Source organism: Chiloscyllium plagiosum, unplaced genomic scaffold (genome assembly GCF_037043375.1).
Source record: "Chiloscyllium plagiosum isolate Xiang-an unplaced genomic scaffold, Cpla_swu_hap1 HiC_scaffold_27, whole genome shotgun sequence".
Lineage (NCBI taxonomy): Eukaryota > Metazoa > Chordata > Chondrichthyes > Orectolobiformes > Hemiscylliidae > Chiloscyllium > Chiloscyllium plagiosum.
The window spans coordinates 18372554-18396210 of NW_028270165.1; the positions used below are offsets into that span (position 1 = coordinate 18372554).

The window sequence follows — 23657 nt, forward strand, 5'->3', positions numbered from 1 at the left end:
GAAGTCCAAGTTCATCCCCTGTGGTTGGAGGGTTCCCAGTCGGAAGATAAGACGCTCCTCCTCCGACCGTCGCGTTGTTGTGGTTTGGCGGTGGATGAGTCCAATGACCTGCATATCCTCGGTGGAGTGGGAGGGGGAGTTGAAATGCTGAGCTACAGGGTGGTTGGGTTGGTTCGTCCGGGTGGCCCAGAGGTGCTCTCTGAATCGCTCCACAAGTAGGCGGCCTGTCTCCCCAATATAGAGGAGGCCACACCGGCTGCAGCGGATGCAGTAGATGATGTAGGTGGAGGTGCAGGTGAATCTGTGGCGGATATGGAAGTTTCCTTTGGGGCCTTGGAGAGAAGTGAGGGGGGGAGGTGTGGGCGCAAGTGTTGCACCTCCTGCGGTTGCAAGGGAAGGTGCCTGGAGTGGAGGTTGGGTCGGTGGGGGGTGTGGATCTGACAAGGGAGTCGCGGAGGGAGTGGTCTCTACGGAAAGCTGATAGGTGAGGGGAGGGAAATATATCCTTGGTGCTGGGGTCTGTTTGGAGGTGGCGGAAGTGACGGCGGATGATGCGCTGTACATGGAGATTGGTGGGGTGGTAGGTGAGGACCAGTGGGGTTCTGTCCTGGTGGCGGTTGGAGGGGCGGGGCTCAAGGGCGGAGGAGCGGGAAGTGGAGGAGATGCGGTGGAGGGCACCGTCGACCACGTCGGGGGGGAAATTGAGGTCCTTGAAGAAGGAGGCCATCTGTGTTGTACGTATTTTGAACTGGTCCTCCTGGGAGCAGATGCGGCAGAGACGAAGGAATTGGGAGAATGGGATGGCGTTTTTACAGGGGGCAGGATGGGAGGAGGTGTAGTCCAGGTAGCTGTGGGAGTCGGTTGGTTTGTAGTAGATGTCCGTGTTGATTCGGTCGCCTGAGATAGAAACAGAAAGGTCTAGGAAGGGGAGGGAGGAGTCCGAGACTGTCCAGGTGAATTTGAGGTCGGGGTAGAAGGTGTTAGTGTAATGGATGAACTGTTCAACCTCCTCGTGGGAGCACGAGGTAGCGCCGATACAGTCATCAATGTAGCGAAGGAAAAGATGGGGGGTGGGGCCAGTGTAGTTGCGGAAGATGGATTGTTCCACATACCCTACGAAGAGGCAGGCATAGCTGGGGCCCATGCGGATGCCCATGGCTACTCCTTTTGTTTGGAGAAAGTGGGAGGATTGGAAAGAAAAGTTGTTCAGGGTGAGGACCAGTTCGGTCAGTCGAAGGTGGGTGTCGGTGGAAGGGTACTGGGTGGTACGGCGGGAAAGGAAGAAGCGGAGTGCTTTGAGTCCTTCGTGATGGGGGATGGAGGTGTACAGGGACTGGATGTCCATGGTGAAGATGAGGCGTTGGGGACCGGGGAAGCGGAAATCCTGGAGGAGGTGGAGGGCGTGGGTGGTGTCACGAACGTAGGTGGGGAGTTCTTGGACTAATGGGGACAGGACCGTGTCGAGGTATGCCGAGATGAGTTCGGTTGGGCAGGAGCAGGCTGAGACGATGGGTCGTCCGGGGCAGTCAGGTTTGTGGATTTTGGGCAGGAGGTAGAAACGGGCGGTGCGGGGTTGTGGGACTATGAGGTTGGAGGCGGTGGATGGGAGGTCCCCTGAGGTGATGAGGTTATGGATGGTCTGGGAGATGATGGTTTGGTGGTGGGGGGTGGGGTCATGGTCAAGGGGACGGTAGGAGGAGGTATCTGCGAGCTGGCGTTTGGCCTCAGCGGTGTAAAGGTCAGTGCGCCTCCCTTGTCAGCTGGTTTGATGGTGAGGTTGGGGTTGGAACGGAGGGAGTGGAGGGCTGCGCGTTCCGAGGGTGAGAGGTTGGAGTGGGTGGGAGGGGTGTGGGAGTTCAGGTAGCGGTTAATATCGCGGCGGCAGTTTGCTATGAAGAGGTCGAGGGCAGGTAGGAGGCCAGCACGGGGTGTCCAGGTGGACGGGGTGTGTTGGAGGTGGGAGAAGGGGTCGTCAGAGGGTGGGCGAGAGTCTTGATTGAAGAAGAAGGCACGGAGGCGAAGGCGGCGGAAGAATTGTTCGATGTCACTCCGTGTATTGAATTCATTGACCCGAGAACGTGTGGGAACGAAGGTGAGACCTCTGCTGAGGACTGATCTTTCATCCTCAGAGAGGGGCAAGTCTGGAGGGATGGTGAACACACGGCAGGGCGGGGAGCTAGGACCTGGTGTGGGACTGGAGCTGGATGTGGGGGCGGGGTTAGGCCTGGGGGCGGGGACAGAGGTCGGCGTGGGGGCGGAGTTGGACATGGTGATGGAGACCGGCGGGGGGGCGGGGTTAGGCGCGGTGACGGAACTCGGCCGGGGGCGGAGTTAGGCGTGGTGGCGGAACGCGGCGTGGGGGCGGGGTTAGGCGTGGTGGCGGAACGCGGCGTGAGGGCGGGGTTAGGCGTGGTGACGGAACGCGGCGGGGGGGCGGGGTTAGGCGTGGTGACGGAACGCGGCGGGGGGGCGGAGACACATGCGGCGATGTGGTCCAAATGTAGGTTGCTGACGTCACTGGGGGCGGAAGTAGCTGCGGCGACCACGGAGACGGAGTTCTTCCCCATAGCCGCGGAGGTCGCCAATCTGTTGGCGATTGTCTTCATGACGATCGCAGAGCAGGTTGTCTGTGCGGCGATCCCGGAGGCGGTTGTTTGGGCCGCGATCATGAAGGTTGCGAGGTCGGTGGGGGCGGAAGTGACGTCATCGGCGGTGGCGTCTGCGGCTATTGCCGCGGGCGCTGTAGCGGCCGCGTGTGTAATGGCGCCGGACTGGTTTCGGAGGCCGATGGAAGTTTCTGGAATGGTTGAGGAATCCGGAGTTTGGGGGTAAGTGCATGAAAGTTTTTGGTACTTACTGCCTTTAATTTCCGATATGGCTAGAAAGAACTGTTTGTTCAGTCTATGGATTCTTCTGTAAATGAAGAACAGTAGAGGTCCTTTCCAGGTCTGTGAGAGAGTTGTCCTGAGCTGGGGTAGGTCGAGTTGCAGGGAATGTAGGTAGCGGCGCATGGCTGCAAGCGTGGAGTGGAGGATCCGGAGGGAGGTCCGTTGTTGGAGGCTGCGGATTTGTTGCAGGTACTGGTAGTCCTGGTTGGGTCCAAATTGTGTTGGTCGGAAGGTGATCTGGAGTCCATGGGGGATCAGTCGGTTCCGTAGGCAGGTGCTGAGAAAGGAGATATGGCTGTGGTAACGAGTCTGCTTCAGAATGTGGCTGAAGAGCTTCTGTGCAGAGGAGATGACCTGGGGTGTGCAGTGAGAGAGGGACTCACTGAAATCTTTGTAGAGAGAGGCAGAGAGCTTCTTCAAGGAAGGCATCCTTGTAAGAGGATTCGCAGTAGGTTGAAATCTTAGAGGAGAAAGTGAGGTCTGCAGATGCTGGAGATCAAAGTTGAAACTTTATTGCTGGAACAGCACAGCAGGTCAGGCAGCATCCAGGGAACAGGAGATTCGACGTTTCGGGCACAGGCCCTTCTTCAGGAATGAGCAGAGAGTGTTCAGCAGGAGAAGATAAAAGGTAGGGAGGAGGGACTTGGAGGAGGGGCGTTGGAAATGTGATTAGGTGGAAAGAGGTCAAGGTGAGGGTGATAAGTCGGAGTAGGATGGAGGCGGAGAGGTCAAGAAGAAGACTGCAGGTCAGGAAGGCGGTGCTGGGCTGGAGGGATTCAGCTGAGACAAGGTGGGGGAGGGGGGATGAAGAAACTGGTGAAGTCCAAGTTCATCCCCTGTGGTTGGAGGGTTCTCAGTCGGAAGATAAGACGCTCCTCCTCCGACCGTCGCGTTGTTGTGGTTTGGCGGTGGATGAGTCCAATGACCTGCATATCCTCGGTGGAGTGGGAGGGGGAGTTGAAATGCTGTGCTACAGGTTGGTTGGGTTGGTTCGTCCGGGTGGCCCAGAGGTGCTCTCTGAATCGCTCCGCAAGTAGGCGGCCTGTCTCCCCAATATAGAGGAGGCCACACCGGCTGCAGCGGATGCAGTAGATGATGTGGGTGGAGGTGCAGGTGAATCTGTGGCGGATATGGAAGTTTCCTTTGGGGCCTTGGAGAGAAGTGAGGGGGGAGGTGTGGGCGCAAGTGTTGCACCCTCCTGCACCTCTTTCCACCTATCACATTTCCACCACCCCTCCTCCAAGTCCCTCCTCCCTACCTTTTATCTTCTCCTCCTGAACACTCTCTGCTCATTCCTGAAGAAGGGCCTGTGCCCGAAACATCGAATCTCCTGTTCCCTGGATGCTGCCTGACCTGCTGTGCTGTTCCAGCAATAAAGTTTCAACTTTGATCTCCAGCATCTGCAGACCTCACTTTCTCCTCAATCGTATTTATTGGATCATCATATCACGAGAATCTTGTTTCATTCCAGAACAGTCAGTAGTTAGAAGGGATTTATTTGGTTTGTTAATAGTTTAGTTCATCTGTTCACCGTTATTGTTGGATAAATAAATGGATTTTTGTTGCTTTAAGTGTCAGGGATTTATTTTTAACATTAGAGCAGGTTACACCACTTTTCACATTAATTTTACAGATTATAGGGCGATGCGCTTCTCTTTGGGTGTTTCGGTTTGAGATCTCTGGTGGGGTGGGGGTTGGTGTCTAACAGTATTGACGTGATGTCATGCTGAATACAGTGGAGTCAATACTAATCCCAGCCTCTTGCTCTGGTTGTGGGTGAATTAATTTGGCCACTGACTCAGAAACAACCCACAGAACCAACTACTAAAACAACGATTCACACGTCATTGCACGTAGCAACTAAAACTAAAAACCCTCAAGGAAGCAAGTTCAGTCTCACCGCTGCCACACTCCCCCCACCCGGCTATCACCTGATTGCTGGCAGAATTTAACCGAGTTTCCATCGACAGTGCCCATCTCTGGAAATGTCAAGGGGTTTGACGCAATATTGTTCTTCCAATACTGCTGCTGCATCATTCTGGAGCGAGAACGTAGAACAATACAGCACAGTTCAGACCCTTCAGCCCTCAATGTTGTACCAGCCTTTTATCCAACTTGAAGATGAGACTAGCCTGCATTCCCCTCAATTTACTGTCGTCCATGTGCTTGTTCAGCAGTCGCTTAAATGTCCTTTAATGTATCTGACTCTCATTCCAACCCTGTAAGTGCATTCCATGCACTCACCATTCGGAGTAAAAAACCTACCTCTGACATCTCCCCTAAACCTTCTCCCAATTACCTTAAAATTATGCCCTGTCATGACAGACAGTTCTGACCTGGGGAAAAAGTCTCTAGCTATTCGTTCTATCTTTGCCTCTCAACATATAGTACACCTCTATAAAGTCACCTCTCATCCTTCTTCGCTCCAATGAGAAAGGCCCTAGCTCCCCCAACCTAAGACATGCCCTCCATTCCAAGCAGCATTGAGGTAAATCTCCTCTATACCCTCTCTCAGCTTACACAGCTTCCTGTTGTGGTTCTCTTCACCGAGCTGGGAATTTGTGTTGCAGACGTTTCGTCCCCTGTCTAGGTGACATCCTCAGTGCTTGGGAGCTTCCTGTGAAGCGCTTCTGTGATGTTTCCTCTGGCATTCTCCCTACACATCTTCCCTAAAATTAGGTGACTAGAAGTGAACACAATATTCCAAGTGTGATCTAACCAGTACTCCATACAGCTGCAGCATAACCTTGCAGCTCTTAAGCTCAATCTCCCTGCTAATGAAAGCCAACACACCGTACACCTTTGTAACAACCTTATCAACCTGGGTGGCAACTTTGAGCGATCTATGGACTTGGACTCCAAGATCCCTCTGTTCCACCACACTGTCAAGAATCCTGCCTTTAACCCCATAGGTTGAACAAACAGAGGAGTTTGGTGAAATGAGAATCATTAGATAAATGCTACTGAGCAAACTGATGGTGCTATGGGCTGGCAAATCTCTGGGTTCAGGTGGACTTCATCAGAGAATTTTAAAAGGTGGCTAATGAGTTCATATTTGCATTAATGTTAATTTTCCAAGATTTATTAGATTCAGGCAAGTTTTCCTCAGACTGGAGAGTAACATATTTAATACTTCTGTTCTCAAAGGGAAAGATACATCATGGAAAATGTGGTCCCTTGAGTCTATGGCAATTAAACATTTGTTTTTGAATCAATTAAAGAGATTATAACCACCAAGGCAAAAAGCTTGTGGTAATTGAAAAGAATCAGCATGCTAATATGAAAACGAAATGTTGTTTCACCAATTTATTCATAGAATTCCGAGAGTGTGGAAAGATACCATTTGGCCGATCAAGTCCTGCACCAACCCTCAAGTGCATCCCACCCCGATCCAGACCGCCACCCTACTCCCGTAACCCTGCATTTAGCATGGCTAACTCACCTAGCTTGTACATCCAAGGACAATACGCAATCCAAGCGTGGCTAATCCACCCAACCTACACATCTTTGGACTGTGGAGCCCCCAGTGGAAACTCACTAAGACATAGATAGAACATGCAAACTCCAAACAGATAGTCGACTCAAGACTGAAATCAAATAGGTGTCTCTGGCCGTGAGAGGGAGCCACTGTGCCACCATGCTATCCTAAAGGAATTCTTTGAAAGAGTATGTAAATTGAAGCCTGCGGATATACTGAACTCGAATATCCTAAAGGTGTTTGACATGTTTTCACGAAAAGCATATTGCACAGAGGAGCTCATGGTGTAAAGTATAGTTATAGAAAATCAACTGACTGGCAGAAAACAGAATATGCAAAAAATGGTTCTTTTGTCAAATTGGTTGTATATGACAATGTATGGTGGGGTTCCAACAGGGATCTCTGCTGGCTCCTCAACTTTCTACAATTATATAGATGACTTACAGGAGGGGATCAAAGGTATGTGGTTACATTTGCAGGCAACACAAAGATAGATGGAGATGTACATTGTGGGGATGACATATCAATGATGCAGATTGATAGATTGGTTAAATAAATAAGCAAAACTCTTGCAAGTGGTGTACAATATGGTAAAATGCAATTTGTTATCTACTTGGAGAACAACTGCATAATTCTGAGATGCAGAAGGATCGGGGGGCCTTGCAAATAAGTCACAAGTTAGAATGCAAGCACAGCAAGTGATTAGAAAGGCCAATGACATAAATGTAAGGCGATTATGCCTCAGTTACAGAGCAATGGTGGGACTACATCTTGAACACGGTGCTCGGTTTTGATATCCTTACCTAAGGAAGAATGAAAATGCATTAAAGGCAATTCACAGAAGGTAAACTAGATTGACACCCACAATGAACAGACTGTCTAATGGAAAATCATTAGACAGGCAGGTCTAACTTTCAACCAGAGTTTGGAATAGCAAGGGGTGATTTGATTGAAGTTTCTATGAGCCTGAATGGTCTTCAAAAGATGGATGTTGAGGGATGTTTACTTACTGTTGTGAACGAACAATTAGATCACCCATTTATAGAGTCAGAGATGTACAACATAGTAACAGACCCTTCGGTCCAACCCGTCCATGCTGACCAGATATCCCAACCCAATCTAGTCCCACCTGCCAGCACCCGGCCCATATCCCTCCAAACCCTTCCTATTCATATACCCATCCAAATGCCTCTTAAATGTTGCAATTGTACCTGCTTCCACCACTTCCTCTTGCAGCTCATTCCATACACATACCAACCTCTGCGTGAAAAGGTTGCCCTTTAGGTCTCTTTTATATCTTTCCCCCCTCACCCTAAACCTATGCCCTCGAGTTCTGGACTCTCCGACCCAGGGAAAAGACTGCCTATTTATCCTATCCATGCCCTCATAATTTTGTAAACCTCTATAATGTCACTCCTCAGCCTCCAATGCTCCAGCAGCTCAAATCCTCCAACCCTGGCAACATTCTTGTAAATAGTTTCTGAACCCTTTCAAGTTTCACAACATCTTTCCAACAGGAAGGGGACCAGAATTGCACGCAATCTTCCAACAGTGGGCTAACCAATGTCCAATACAGCCGCAACATGTCCTCTCAACTCGTACTCAATACTCTGACCAATAAAGGAAAGCATACCAAATGCCTTCTTCACTATCCCATCTACCTGCAACTCCATTTTCAAGGAGCTATGAACCTGCACTCCAAGGTCTCATTGTTCAGCAACACTCCCGAGGACTTTACCATTAAGTGTATAAGTCCTGCTAAGATTGGTTTTCCCAAAATGCAGCACCTCACATTTATCTGAATTAAACTCCATCTGCCACTTCTCAGCCCATTGGCCCATCTGGTTAAGATCCTGTTGTAATCTGCGGTAACTCTCTTCGCTGTCCACGACACCTCCAATTTTGGTGTCACCTGCAAACTTACTAACTGTACCTCTTATGCTCGCATCAAAATCATTTTGGTAGATGACAAAAAGTAGAGGGCCCAGCACCGATCCTTGTGGCACTCCACTGATCACATGCCTCCAGTCTGAAACACAACCCTCCACCACCACCCTCTGTCTTCTACCTTTGAGCCAGTTCTGTATCCAAGTGGCTAGTTCTCCCTGTATTCCATGAGATCGAACCTTGCTAATCAATCTGCCATGGGGAACCTTGTCGAACACTTTACTGAAGTCCATATAGATCACATCTACTGCTCTGCCCTCATCAATCCTCTTTGTTACTTCAAAAAACACAATCATTTGTGACAAAGAAGGAGGGAAATTTTTTGGAAGGTTGTGCAGCTTTGGAATACTTTGCGACAGAAGATAGTGGAGACAGGACCATTGAATATTTCTAAGGCAGAAGTAGATTAATTCCTTTGCCTAAGAAGAGGTTATGGGGATGGATGTGAATGTGCAATGTATAACACAAAGTAATCAGCCATTATCTTCTTGGAGTGGAGCAGCTTAATGAGCCGAATGGCTTACCTCAGCTCCTAATTTGGACATTCATATATTCTGCTAGCTAGAATGACCTGAGTTTGACCAGCATATATTTCCAATAAGCCCATGTTGATTCTGCTCAGTCCTATCATTAATTTTTAACTGTCCTGTTGTTGTACCTTTCATTATAGATTCCCTGTGCTCTCTTCCTTCTTTCTAAAACAGTGGGATGACATGTGCCACTTTCCAATTACCACTTTCCAGTGAACTAGCGTTAACCACCAAGCCCAGGGAATTTAGCTACTTTAAATCCTATTCAATTCTCTGATGCATTTTTGTTTCATACATATTAATATCCGTCAGTTCTTCATTTATACTAGCCCCTACAATCGCCATAATTTCTGGAAGCTATTAGTATTTTCCACTGAATGACATTTCCATCACTGAAACTCTTACCAGCAACATCCTGTGATTTAAACCTGTGACCTCCTGATTCAGAGAGAAGGCTGATCCCTACTAGCAGCTGGTTTGGTGTATGACTGTCACCAACACGGGGGCAGTTTGGGAAATCCATTCTTGTTGGGCCAGTAAATACTCAATTCATGCTGCTCAGCATCAAAGGAGTTGACAGTGTTAAGACAGTGTCAGTATCAAAGGAGTTGACAGTCAGTAATTTGATTTATCTGAAACAGGTGAGATGTTTCCTGCCTCTGTGCCAAAAGCAAAGATCATGTCCAAAGAATCTGTCCCTAGTGGAGGTTTACTGCTAACAATTGGAGTCCAAGACCTTTGTCCTTGGTTACTGATAGCTTATTGCTCGAGAGGTTGGATCAAGGGGAACACCTATCTAGTTCTTGGTCAACTATCAACTATCCAAGGGCAGAGGGGCATCAACTTGTGCAGAAAGGAGCAGGAAGAAGCTAAACAACATTCATGGGTTAAACGAATGAGTGGAAAAAAATGTTTAATGTCACCCAATACGACAAAATCAGACCATTTACTTTTCACCCAAGAAAGACTGATTGGAGAACTGCTAAATTATGAGAAACTAAGCACTATAAAAGGGAAAAAAAGACTTTGGAGACCAAGTACACAAATCATCAAAAGTAGCAGACAGGTACAAAAACCAATTGAAAAATACAAATAGAGGCCTCTATTACAAAGGAGATGAAATACATGGGGTTGAAAGTTATGTTTCAGTTCCAAGCATCATAGAATTCTAACATCACAGATAGACACCATTGGCCTTTCATGTCTGATAATTGAATTCTGGTGGAGTTTCCTCGCTTTCACATTTGTGGTGTGAAATTCTAACACCACCTCTGCACACTTCTGGAGACCTCGAGTTTACAGAATCACGCCACATTCCTCTCTACCTCCTCCAGGAATAACCATTTCTCCTGAGATACTGCCAGTTCCTCAGATTACTTGGTACCCCCGAATCCAATCCGCATGTCAGGAAATCTCTGGTGCTGCCCCGACACCAACAGTCACCCTTGGAACTGAAGAAAATGCAGAAATCTAAGGTGCAAAGAGACTTGGGTGTTCTAGTCCAGGATTCTCTCAAGGTAAACTTACAGGTTGAGACAGTAGTTAGGAAGGCAAATGCAATGATGACATTTAATTTGACAGGACTTGAATGTAAAAGTCGGGATGTACTTGAGGCTTTGTAACACTCTGGTCAGGCCATATTTGGAGTATTGTGTGCAGTTTTGGGCCCAAATCTCAGGAAGGATGTACTGGCCTAGGCGTGTGTTCAGAGGAGGTTCACGAGAATGGTCCCAAGAATGAACATCTGAACAAATAAGGAATGTTTCAGGACTCTGGGTCTATATTTAATGGAATTTAGAACGATGACGGGGGATCTAATTGAAACCGACAGAATTCTGAACAGACTGGATGTTGGGAAGATGTTTCATAGAACATAGAACATAGAACAATACAGCACAGAACAGGCCCTTCGGCCCACGATGTTGTGCCGAACTTCTAACCTAGATTAAGTACCCATCCATGTACCTATCCAAATGCCGCTTAAAGGTCGCCAATGATTCCGACTCTACCACTCCCACGGGCAGCGCATTCCATGCCCCCACCACTCTCTGGGTAAAGAACCCACCCCTGACATCTCCCCTATACCTTCCACCCTTCACCTTAAATTTATGTCCCCTTGTAACACTCTGTTGTACCCGGGGAAAAAGTTTCTGACTGTCTACTCTATCTATTCCTCTGATCATCTTATAAACCTCTATCAAGTCACCCCTCATCCTTCGCCGTTCCAACGAGAAAAGGCAGAGAACTCTCAACCTATCCTCGTACGACTTCCTCTCCATTCCAGGCAACATCCTGGTAAATCTTCTCTGCACCCTCTCCAAAGCTTCCACATCTTTCCTAAAGTGAGGCGACCAGAACTGCACACAGTACTCCAACTGTGGCCTAACCAAAGTCCTGTACAGCTGCAACATCACTTCACGACTCTTGAATTCAATCCCTCTGCTAATGAACGATAATACTCCATAGGCCTTCTTACAAACTCTATCCACCTGAGTGGCAACCTTCAAAGATCTATGTACATAGACCCCAAGATCCCTCTGTTCCTCCACCTGACTAAGAACCCTACCATTAACCCTGTATTCCGCATTCTTATTTGTTCTTCCAAAATGGACAACCTCACACTTGGCAGGGTTGAACTCCATCTGCCACTCCTCAGCCCAGCTCTGCATCATATCTAAGTCCCTCTGCAGCCGACAACAGCCCTCCTCACTGTCCACAACTCCACCTATCTTCGTATCATCTGCAAATTTACTGACCCACCCTTCGACTCCCTCATCTAAGTCATTAATAAAAATTACAAACAGCAGAGGACCCAGAACTGATCCCTGCGGAACTCCACTTGTAACTGGGCTCCAGGCTGAATATTTACCATCTACCACCACTCTCTGCCTTCGACCGGTTAGCCAGTTTTCTATCCAATTGGCCAAATTTCCCTCTATCCCATGCCTCCTGACTTTCCGCATAAGCCTACCATGGGGAACCTTATCAAATGCCTTACTAAAATCCATGTACACTACATCCACTGCTCTTCCCTCATCCACATGCTTGGTCACCTCCTCGAAGAATTCAATAAGACTTGTAAGGCAAGACCTACCCTTCACAAATCCGTGCTGGCTGTCCCTAATCAAGCAGTGTCTTACCAGATACTCATAAATCCTATCCCTCAGTACTCTTTCCATTACTTTGCCTACCACAGAAGTAAGACTAACAGGCCTGTAATTCCCGGGGTTATCCCTATTCCCTTTTTTGAACAGGGGCACAACATTCGCTACTCTCCAGTCCCCTGGTACCACCCCCGTTGCCAGTGAAGACGAGAAGATCATTGCCAACGGTACTGCAATTTCCTCTCTTGCTTCCCACATAATCCTAGGATATATCCCGTCAGGCCCGGGGGACTTGTCTATCCTCAAGTTGTTCAAAATGTCCAACACATCTTCCTTCCGAACAGGTAGCTTACCAGTCCATTTCACACTCTCCTCTTCTACAATACGGTCCCTCTCGTTCGTAAATACTGAAGAGAAGTACTTGTTCAAGACCTCTCCTATCTCTTCCGACTCAATACACAGTCTCCCACTACTGTCCTTGATCGGACCTACCCTCGTTCTCATCATTCTCAGGTTTCTCACATAAGCATAAAATGCCTTGGGGTTATCCTTGATCCTATCCGCCAACGATTTTTCATGCCCTCTCTTAGCTCTCCTAATCCCTTTCTTCAGGTCCCTTCTGGCTATCCTGTATCCCTCCACTGCTCTGTCTGAATCCTGTTTCCTCAACCTTATGTAAGCCTCCTTCTTCCTCTTTACCAGACATTCAACCTCTCTCGTCAACCAAGGCTCCCTCACACGACCATTTCTTTCCTGCCTGATAGGTACATACATATCATGGACACGTCGTATCTGCTCTTTGAAAAAGTTCCACATTTCCACCACATCCTTCCCTGACAGCCTATGCTCCCAACGTATGCTCCTCAAATCCTGCCTTACAGCATCGTAATTTCCCTTCCCCCAATTATAAAATCTACCTTGTTGTGCGCACCTATCTCTCTCCATAACCAAGGTGAAAGTCACAGAATTGTGGTCACCATCACCAAAATGTTCACCCACTAACAAGCCCACCACTTGTCCCGGTTCATTACCGAGTACCAAATCCAATATGGCCTCCCCTCTGGTTGGACAATCTACATACTGCGTTAGAAAAGCTTCCTGGACAAACTGCACAAACACCGCCCCATCCAATCTACTTGATCTAAAGAGCTTCCAATCAATATTTGGGAAGTTGAAGTCGCCCATGACTACGACCCTGTGGCTTCTGCACCTTTCCAAAATCTGTTTCCCAATCTGTTTCTCCACATCTCTGCTGCTATTGGGGGGCCTATAGTAAACACCCAACAAGGTGACTGCACCTTTCCTATTTCTGACTTCAGCCCATACTACCTCCAGAGGCAGATCCCCCTCAAACTTCCTTTCTCAGCCGTTATACCATTTCTAATTAGCAATGCCACCCCCCCTCCTTTTTTCCCACCCTCCCTAATCTTACTGAAACACCTGTAACCAGGAACCTCCAACAGCCATTCCTGTCCCACATCTATCCACGTTTCCGTGATGGCCACAACATCGTAGTCCCAGGTACCGATCCACGCCTTAAGTTCACCCACCTTATTTCTGATACTCCTTGCGTTGAAGTATACGCACTTGAGCCCATCTCTGTGTCCGCAAGTAGTCCCTGTCAGTGCTACCTTCTCCACAGCCTCCCTACAGTCTTGGGCATCCTGACAAACAGCTAACCTACTTGCTGGACTACAAGTCCGGATCCCATCCCCCTGCCAAATTAGTTTAAACCCCCCCGAAGAGTGCTAGCAAACCTACCCCCCAGGATATTGGTGCCCTTCTGGTTCAGGTGCAACCCGTCCTGTTTGTACAGGTCCCACCTTCCCCAGAATGCAGTCCAATTGTCCAAATATCTGAAGCCCTCCCTCCTACACCAGCCTTGCAGCCACGTGTTCAACTGCACTCTCTCCCTATTCTTTGCCTCACTGTCACGTGACACCGGCAACAACCCAGAGATGACGACTCTGTCTGTCCTAGCTTTTAGATTCCAGCCTAACTCCTTGAGTTCTTGAATGACCTCCCCACCCCTCTTCCTACCTATGTCGTTGGTGCCAATGTGCACCACGACTTCTGGCTGCACACCCTCCCCCTTAAGGATTCTGAAGACACGGTCTGAGACGTCTCGGACCCTAGCACCCGGGAGGCAACAAACCATCCGTGAGTCTCGCCCATGTCCACAGAACCGCCTGTCCGTCCCTCTAACTAGAGAGTCCCCTATAACTAGCGCTCTCCTCCTCTCCCCCTTTCCCTTCTGAGTCTCAGAGCCACAGACCCCTTCACTGCAGCTTACACCTGCAACGCTGTCCCCCCCAACAGTTTCCAAAGCTGTATATTTATTTTTTTTGCTAGGAAAGGCTAGGAGCCAAGGGCACAGCCTTAGACCAAAGGGAAGACCCTTTAGAATGGAGGTAAAGAGAAACTTCTTCAGCTAGAGTGGTGAATCTATGGAATTCACTGCCACCGAAGACTGTGGAGGCCAGGTCATTGAGTACATTTAAGCTGTGAAAGATAGTTTCTTGAGTATGAAAGGGATCAAGGGTTACTGGGAGAATTGGGTTTAGAAACTTATCAGCCATGACTGAATCGCAGAGCAGTCACAATGGGCTGAATGGCCTAATTTCAGCCCCTATGGTCTTATGATTCACTGATGTGTGGAGGGGTGAGGAACGGGGGGAAAGAGATGAATACAATTAAGGGGAAGCTGGATACAGATGAGGGAGAAAGGAAGAGAAGGAAATACAAGAATTGTACATTAAATTACAGAACACATGCAGAGGGATCTGGGCATATAGATCCCTGAAAGTGGCAAAGCATGCAGCACGTGGTCAAGGCGGCATACAGCATGCTTGTCTTGAGTGTAAGAGTTGGTGAGTTATGTTACAGCTATTTATTCCGGCCACATTCATAACATTGCGTGCAGTTCTGGCCAGCATGCTACCGGAAGGACGTGGATGCTCTGGGAGAGGGTGCAGAGAAGGTTCACTAGGATGTTGCCTCTCATGAAAGCAAAAATCCTCTTTGGATTTCTTTTGATTTGCGAAAACAGGTACTAATGTGGGTCTTTTGTAAAAGCAAAGTGGTATAAAGCAAACGTGCGATAAGTGGGGGATATCAGTTTGCTGATGAGGGATGGGAAGGGGCGATGAAGAGGGGTAGGTGGAGGCTCAGGCAGAGCAAAAACACTGATAGAGGCCAATTGAGCCGACCAGCCTAGCCCTGTGGGACAGAGACAAATGTATCTATTTCAGACCTACCTGCAGGGGTTGGACAAACATTACACTCCATCCAGGGTAAAAATGTCCTCCATCTGTTTCTGCAGATCAATTCCGTAGGGAAGGTGCTATCAGACAGCACTGGAAGTAAAGTGGGTGCGAGAGCAGCAAACCCGACAGAAAGGATCCTCTTGCCCCTCCCACTTCACCCACTAAACAGGGTTCAAGGTGTGACTCAGCGGCAGTAACAGCAGAATACACTGGCACGAGAGTGTGTCCAGCAGAGATTCACACGATCGATCCCTGGAATGGTACGCCTAACATACGATGAATGGCTGATGATCCTGGGATTGTATTCATTTGCGTTCAGAAGGTTGAGGAGAGATCTAATAGAAACTTACAAGATCATGCTTGGCTATGAAAGGCTGGATACTGGGAAGTTGTTTCCATTAGGCGGAGGAGACTAGGATCCAGGGACACAGCCTGATAATTCGAGGGGGTCAATTTAGAACAGAAATGAGAAGACATTTCTTCAGCCAGAGAGTGTGGGCCTGTGGAATTCATTGCCAGGGAGCGCAGTGGAGGCCAGGACGTTAAATGTCTTCAAGGCAGAGATTGCTAAATTCTTGATTAAGGAATTAAGGGCTACAGGGAGAGTGTGGGTAAGTGGAGCTGAAATGCCCATCAGCCATGATTAAATGACAGAATGGACTTAATGGGCTGAATGTCCTTACTTCCACTCCTATGTCTTATGGTCTTAATTCATCGATGTTGACTAGATATTCTAAATTAATCTAGTCCCATATGCCAGCACATGGCCCATACCCCTCTGAACCCTTCCTATTCAGAAACCATCCAGATGCCATTCACATATTGTAATTGTACCAGCCTCCACCATTTCCTCTGGCAGCTCATTCTTTACGCTCAATACCCTCTGAGTTAAAAAGTTGCCCTTAGGTTTCTTTTAAATCTTTGCTCATCCACCTCACCCTAAAACTATTACACTTTAGTTCTGGACACCCCCAGACCCAGGGGACAATACCTTGTCTATTTTCCCAATCCATGCCTTTCATGATTTTATAAATGTATACAAACGCCTCTGCCGCACTCGAGAAAACAGCCCAAAACAATTCAGCTCAAACCCTCCAACACTGGCAGCATCCTTGTAAATCTTTTCTGAACCCTTTCAAGTTTCACAACGTCCTTTTGATAGGAGTGAGAGCAAAAGTGGCCTAACCAATGTCCTGTACAGCCACAACATAACCTCCCAACTCCGATACTCAGAGGATTGGGAAAGTTGTATTTTGTGGGTTTTGAAAACTGGGAAAGAATGGAAGTATAACCTGAACTTTTGAGGGTCAGTTTGGAAGCATCAACAGTTCGGGGGGGTGGCAGAAAGAAGAGATGAGGGAAGGAAGCCAAATGTGCTGCAGCCAACACGGAGCAAGAACAGAGGATGTAAAACTGTTGCAGCCAGCTTGAAGCTGCAATGTGGATCATTGCACGTGCTGTACTTGAACCTGATGCATTTATTTGTGGGAATCAGATGCATTTTAAAAATAAAAATGAAGTATCTCCCCCTCCCCAATTGCTATCATCCGTCCCTCCTCACCCGGGTAATTAAGACACATACCTGAGTTGGCAGAGTAGATTCCCTCCTTGGATTCACTCCAGTTGCTACAAGTGAACAGATTTCCCCCTCCCTCTCTCCCTCCCAGGATGAGGAGTTGCCCAGAGGAGGGTGTTTCACATTGAAAGTGAAACTGCCACTTCCGCATTGTGATGTCAAAAATGGGGCAGGGAGAGGGGACAGGCCGAGAGCAGAACTCTGCAGCAGATGGAAGGAGAGCAGTTTGCAAAAATCCCTTCCCTTCAAAGAATCCTCACAGTGTGGAAGCAGGCGACTCGGCCCAACAAGTCCAAACCAACGTCTGAATGGTAATTCACCCATATCCCTCCCCTTATTGCCCTACATTTATCCCAGAGTAATACACCGAACTTACACATCCCTGGACACTATGAGGGAATTTAGCCTGGCCAATCCACCCTTTAAGATCTGGATCCCAGACGGGACCCCTCCGTCTCGAGATCGGTCAAAGAACGAACAGAATGCAGACTGTACAAAGCAAAGTTATCAGTTTAATAAAGCAAGGCAGTCTGACGCAATTCTGTCCAGCACCACAGAAGTTAAAGCTTCTGAGCTCCGTGGCGAAATTGCAGAATTACTTTCGAAAATTACACATCATTTACATGTTTTTAAAGAGACAGCACAGCCTTAAAAGACCAATCAAATGTAATAAGGTGACATGATTGACTGCAGGTTAGTCCAATATTTCCTAGGAAAGAGATTGTTTTACTCTCAAAATCATCCTGTGCTTGCTAGTTCAAGGTTAGTTCGAATACCAAATTCATATGATTCATATTATTAAACTCCATTGTTTTCTTTTCCCCAAAGCTAACCAACTCAGCAAAGCAGCAAATCAAGCTCACAGTGTCAAATCATAACCTGAAGCTATTTTAAATTGAAAAGCCATTTTGTGGTTAATAAAAACCTACATACACCTGTTGCTCCTAACAACAGCCTAAATTCAAATTTTAAATTCTCATCTGCCCCTGGGTTCATCTCCATCACTGCAAGCTCATCAGACGAGCCCCTTGCAAGGGGGGGGGGGGATGATAAAGATCGAACTTGCCCTGCTGTGTGGACTTGCCATTGCCAGCATTGGTGCACAAGAAGGGACAGTTTACCTGTGCGATCCTGAGCAACCAGAGACTGTGTACCAACTATGCCAGGAAGATGTCCTTGTCTGCTGAGGGACTGTACATTACCAAGAATGACTATTGCAGTGGTCAGAGATTGAACAGGAGAAAGTGAGGGCTGCAGATGCTGGAGATCAGAGCTGAAAATGTGTTGCTGGAAAAGGGCAGCAGGTCAGGCAGCATCCAAGGAACAGGAGAATCGACGTTTCGGGCATAAGCCCTTCTTCTGAAACGTCGATTCTCCTGTTCCCTGGATGCGGCCTGACCTGCTGCGCTTTTCCAGCAACACATTTTCAGCTTCATCAGAGATTGAACAGTTCATTTACAGAACAAGTCTAAATGGTCTTTACCCTGTAAAGGTGTTGTGTGCCAGTTTGATACCAGTTGTGCTATGAGCTACCATGGTAAGCCTTGCCCCATCCAAATAGGTCACACCGCAAAAGAGAAGATAGGAAAATGTTATCTTTCGATTACAATTTGTTTCTTCAAAGTCATAATAGAATATTTGGCAGGGATGAAGTGGTCTGTTATGTGCTGACTTCAGCAAAAGACTTTTTGACCCCTAATGGCACCAATGTCTTCCCAATTATGGGATGGGTGGAACTGTTCTGGGACAATAACCGCATCTCTTACCTATCTATTGAACAGCCTCAAGGAAGTCACAAAGACAGGCATGCCTCTTATTGGCAAGGTCCCTCCCTTACCTACACTAAACCTGGTTATTATTTTGAATAAAGTAAGTACTCCTCATGCTGTAACTGTAGGAACATAGTCTCCCCTGAGTTTTGCATAGAATGGAAGAACCCAAAAGCTCTACAAAACAGTAATATCACTCTTTGGGATATGCAGCTCTCAGTGACTTTTTTCAGGAGGATTTTCAGGAGTTATTAGCCATCAAAACCATACTTATATCGTTTGTGGTATCACCCTTTTGGGTAATGAGACAACTGCTGCTTTATTGAGATCAGGATTTAAAATTTGAATTTAGGCTGTTGTTAGGAGCAACAGGTGTATGTAGGTTTTTATTAACCACAAAATTGCATTTCAATTTTAAAATATTATTTTAAAATAAATATAACAAAATAGCTTCAGGTTATGATTTGACATTGAACTTGAATTGTTGCTTTGCTGAGTTGGTTGGATTTAGAAATAAAAGAGAACAATGGAGTTTGCATAATATGAATCATAAGTAATTTGGTATTCGAACTAACCTTGAACTGGCAAGCATGGGATGATTTTGTGGTAAAACAATCTGTTTCCCAAGAAATATCGTTGGACTAACCTGCTGTCAATCATGTCACCTTGTTACATTTTATTGGTCTTTTCTTGTAATTCAGGCTGTGCTGTCGCAAAAATAAATAATTCGTAATTTTCGAATGTAATTGTGTAATTTTGCCACGGAACACAGAAGCTTTTAACCTGTGTTGCTGGACAAATCGGTGCTAGGCTGCCTTATGTCATTAAGCTGATAACGTTGCTTTAAATAGACCGTACTCCTAGTGATTCTTTTGACCGATCTCGGACCGAGACACCCAATTGAGGGGGTCCAGACCTTCACCCCAACCTGCAGAACCCCGAACACTATGGATACACTTACCTCGGCCAATCCACTCTAACCTGCACATCTCTGGACACTGGGGGTAAATTAGCATGGTCAACATACACTAACCAGACCATCCTTGGGGATTATCAGTTATTTAGCATGGCTGAACCCCCCTAACCTGCACATCGCTGGACAGTATGGGGAATGAAGCTCGGCCAAGGCCGAGGTTACCACGAGGTTGGAATTCTCTCCCAGAAATGACAGTGGATGATGCCCTCACCAAGATGGCCGCCCGCGCTCCCCGACCCAAGACAACATGCGCCTGACCCTCACAAAGATGGCGGCTGGTTGCCAGGCAACCCGAGAGCGCCTTCGCCGGTGAAGTAAACACTGGGCCTGTGGTGATTTTATTGGAGGCCTGAGGCCTCCCCCTCGGAGTTTATAAACTCCCCAGTCTCCCTCCTCCCGCGGGTCCCAATCCTACCCTGTCTCACTGTCTCCTCTCCCCGGGGGCAGGAGCCAGGTCTTGGCGCTCGGGGCCTGGCGACCTCCCCGGGATGTTCCTGAAACCTGGTCCTGTTCTGAAGGAGGATCCCCGGACCCGAAACACCTCCTCACATTCCTCCCGACACGAGCTGCCGGACCTGCTCAGCTTTTCCAGCGGCTGTTATGACTTCAGCCACCGGCGCCATTCTGCTCCTACACTCAGGAACACTGCCTCAGTCCCGCTGCAGGACCTGCACTGCACATGCGCCAGCTCACAAGGGGCGGGGTATGTGACGTCTCCCGGGTTGAGGGGGCGTGGCTGGGGAGGCCACCAACCAATCGGTGACAATGGGGGCGGGGCGATCGTTTTGCCGGCCCCCAGCCTCCAGAAAGGTGTTATTTAAAAAAGTTTCACCGGAGTGTTTTTTTTAACTTTTCAGCCTGTTGTGAAATGTTATTCTGGACCTCTGGAAGGGTCAAACATTAGGAAAGTTTCAAACCTAAACAAAGTGATATTAAAAAATATAAATAAAAATAGGTAAGTTAACTTACAAAAGAGACCTCGCACTAAATATCAAAAAGGACAGCAAAAGCTTCTGTTGGTTTGCTAATGGAACAGAGTCGCTGAGCTCAGTGTGGTACCTTGGAAGATGAAAACTGTGAGTTCATGGGGGAACACTGAAGTGGCAGAAATGATCTCAATTTTTACGTTGGCAGACAACAGAACTATTCCTATTAGAATTGGCAAGTCAGAGGCTATAGAAGGGGTAGAACTTAAACAATCAACTTTGAGAGGGTAAAGGTACACAGCAAACTATTTGGATTGAGGACAGACAAGTCCACTGGTGCTGATGGCCTATACCCGGGGTCCTGAAGGAAGTGGCAGCGGAGATAGTGAACTCATTAGTTACAATATTCCAAAAATCTCTTAACATGGGAAAGATTCATTGCGTTTATTTAAGACTGATATACATATATATATGTTCCTGATTGTCAAGGGGATCAAAGGTTATGGGAAGAAAGCTGGAGAATGGAGTTGAGAAACATCTCAGCCATGATTGAATGGTGGAGCAGACTCGATGGACTGAATGGCCTAATTTCTGCTCCTGTGTCGTATGATCTTATGGTTCCATTGGATTGGAAAAATGCTAATGTAACACCTGTATTCAGAATGGGAGGGAGGCCATATGTGGGAAATTGCAGACCACTTCGTTGAACATTTGTTATAGAGTCATAGGGATGTGCAGCACGGAAACAGACTCTTCAGTCCAACTTGACCATGCCAAAAGATATCCTAACCTAATCTAGTCCCATTTGTCAGCACTTGACTCATATCCCTCTAAACCCTTCCTATTCATCTACCCATCCAGATGCCTGTTAAATGCTGTAATTGTACCAGCCTCCACCACTTCCTCTGGCAGCTCATTCCATACAAGCACACCCTCTACATGAAAAAGTTGACCCTTAGGTCCCTTTTACATCTTTCCCCTCTCACCCTAAATCTATGCCGACTAGTTCTGGACTCCCCCACCCCATCAAAAAGACCTTGTCTGTTTATCCTATCCATGCCCGTCATTGTTTTATAAACCTCCATAAGGTCACCCCTCACCTTCCGAACCTCCAGGGAAAACAGCCCCTGCCTATTAAGTCTCTCCAAAATGCTCCAACTCTGGAAACATCAGTCTAAGTCTTTTCTGAACCCTTTCAAGGGAGCAGGCAGGAAAATGGGGGTGATGAGCAGTCTTGATCGAATGACGCAGCAGACTTGATAGGCTGAATGGCCTAATTCTGCTCTATATTTGTGAACTTTTGAACCCGATTCAGGGTTAGGATTACTACCTCTGTGCGACAAGACATCCATAAAAATATCAAATCCTCCCCATCGGGGAGTCACAGTCTCCTGAGTCACAGATGGGGATACTAACCACTACACTACTGAGGATGCTGGACAGTTGCAAGATGATGGAGATAGGAGTGGAGAATAGGTGGGTGCTTCAGGAACTATTATAGACATGAAAGTGTGAATGGCCTCCTTATGTACTGTGTAAAAACAAGGACTGCAGATGCTGGAAACCAGAATCTAGATTAGAGTGGTGTTGGAAAAGCACAACAGGCCAACAGCATCCGAGGAGTAGGACTAAGCCAGCCAATGATCTGACCTGTGCCACACAAGCACAGTCCCCCTGGAGTGTTACCAGAGGTATGTTCAGGCTGTAGGAAGAGATCCAATTCCCGGTTTGACCTGGAATGTAATCCCCACAGGCACACAGTGGCGGTGATCCACTTGCTCCACATGTGGGAAGGAATTCACCGAGTCATTCAAATTCAAACATATCATTGACTTCCTACTGGACAGAAAGGATTAAACTTCTCAGCAACAACCGCTTTTAAAAAAGTTTCATTTTTATAGTCGTAGCGAGAATCACAGTTTTCCAAACTGTGGGCCAATAATGGTGATGTTGAGAGACCAGGTTTGGGATGCATGGCCGCCCAGGTAACAATGGTTGCTATGGGGCTCACAGTGATGACGGAGGGGCCTTTAGACACTCGGTTGTTTCTGTGTTGTTGATGAGGCTTGGCTTCATGGACTGCTCTCTGAAGTCAAATTCAAAATAAGTTTTCAAAATTATGAGAAAAATCATACCCAGAAAAGACAGTGAAAAACTGTTCACCATGGTAAAAGCATTGAGAATAAGAATGCAGATTTCAAATCCATTACAAGGAAGAAAATGTGATGTGAGAAAGAAATTTCACACAGTGAGTAAATAGATCTGGAAGACATCGCATGGAACAGTGGTTGAAGCGGATTCAGTTAAGAGCATTGGAAAATTATTTGATGACAAGCAATGTACCAGTTTCCAAGGAAGGATCAGGAAAATGGCACAACGTCAGAAAGCTAATTTAGAGAGCTGCATGGACATGATGGGCTGAATGGCCTGCTTCTGTGATTTAGTAATTCAGTGGTTCATAATTGCTTATCAGGTCTTCGTCAGTTGTGAACGTCAAGCGAACATCTGCTATTTTGTATGGTCAGTCATGGAGATCAGTCAGATCGATGTTTTATAACTGCAGGGATTGGGACTAGGACCCCAGGTATTCACAGTATGTGTCAGTGATTTAGATGAGGGAACTAATTGGAATATGTCGCAAATTGCAGATGCCACAAAGCTGTGTGGAAGGGAGAGCTGTGAGGAGGATGCAATGTTGTTTGGACAGTCTGAGTGAGTGGGTAAATGTATGGCAGGTGCAGTTTAGTGTGGATAAATGTGAGGTTATCCACTTTTCTAGCAAAAATAGAAAAGCAGATTATTTGAATAACTGTAACCTGGGAGATGGGAATGCTCACCAAGAACTAATCCAAGATGGAGGACCAGACAATTTGTGGCTGTAAGAGCTGCTCCTTTTTTGAGGTATTTTCAGTGTTGGAGGCGATTTCCTTGAATTCCAGGAGCAGCAATTAAAGTTTTATATGCTGTTGCATTGTTTTGGAACTTTAGAGTAAAAAAATCAACAAAACAGCACTTTCAAAATGGAGAAAGACAGCTAAAGGCAGCGAGCACATGGTCTGTAAGGGAGAGAGAGAGAGAGAAAGAAACCTATACTACTAATGGACACAGCAGTGAATCTGCATAGTTACTGCCTTTGCTGTTTGAAATCATGTATCTCTGGACATCTTGGAAAAATTAACAAACAGCAAAATTCACAG

The 23657-nt window shown here is 47.1% G+C and overlaps 1 protein-coding gene across 1 annotated transcript in view; it reads right to left on the bottom strand.

The window, feature by feature from the left end:
- Window positions 1-23657, bottom strand: part of LOC122545363 (uncharacterized) — a 227691-nt gene that overhangs the window by 167952 nt on the left and 36082 nt on the right. The gene's annotated exons all lie outside the window — the stretch shown is intronic.